This window comes from Montipora capricornis, unplaced genomic scaffold (genome assembly GCF_036669925.1).
Source record: "Montipora capricornis isolate CH-2021 unplaced genomic scaffold, ASM3666992v2 scaffold_476, whole genome shotgun sequence".
Classification (NCBI taxonomy): Eukaryota; Metazoa; Cnidaria; class Anthozoa; order Scleractinia; family Acroporidae; genus Montipora; species Montipora capricornis.
Genome location: NW_027180213.1, coordinates 270,001 through 270,870, shown reverse-complemented (window position 1 = coordinate 270,870; position 870 = coordinate 270,001).

Sequence of the window (870 nt, the reverse complement as noted above, 5' to 3'; positions counted from 1 at the left end):
TTAGATGACTGAAAGATTTAGTACTGTCATTGAACTATCCCTGTATTAAAAATATGCTATCGTTTTCATTTGGTCTTGTTTACTCAAGGTCCTGCAAGAAATATTGCTTACAGTGAGTGCTTGAAATTCAGAAACATACACGTAACAAATACCATGGTGAAATGGTGGCTTGTTCCAAATAGAAGTTTTGTAATAAGTTGACTTTATTAATATTTGCGAGGCGTTCCTGACCAAATAAATTCTTACAGGGACAGGTGAAGCTTTTTATTTGTGAACATGAACAAAAATCCGATGTCTTGCAATCATTTTGACACAGATGTATCCTTTGTTTCGCGAGTAAACACGCAAGTCAACTTAACTCATAGACACTCTTATTCTTCGGCCATTTCAACTTGAGTAAAAGTAACAAACAAACTTCGGGTATAAGCATAACGAGATAACGCATGTTGTAGAACTTTTTATGAACTTGACGTTTCGTATGCTCCAACATACATCTTCAGAAGTAACGGTTACCTAAAGTACAATTGAATTTAAGCATGAAGACTAATACCAAATAAGGAAAGTAAGGACAATAAAAATAAACAGACCTAGTTAAATGGAGCGTGTAATGTCTCCACCGGGGAAGGGGAATTGCATGACTTGCAAAAGGCAAACAGTAAAATTAACTAGTAATGTTAGAACAGTTAGATGACTGAAAGATTTAGTACTGTGATTGAACTATCCCTGTATTGAAAATGTGCTATCGTTTTCATTTTTTCTTGTTTACTCAAGATTCTGCAAGAAAGATTGCTTACTGCTTAAAATTCAGAAACATACAAGTAACAAATACAATGGTGAAATGCTAGCTTGTTGGAAATACAATTTTTCTAA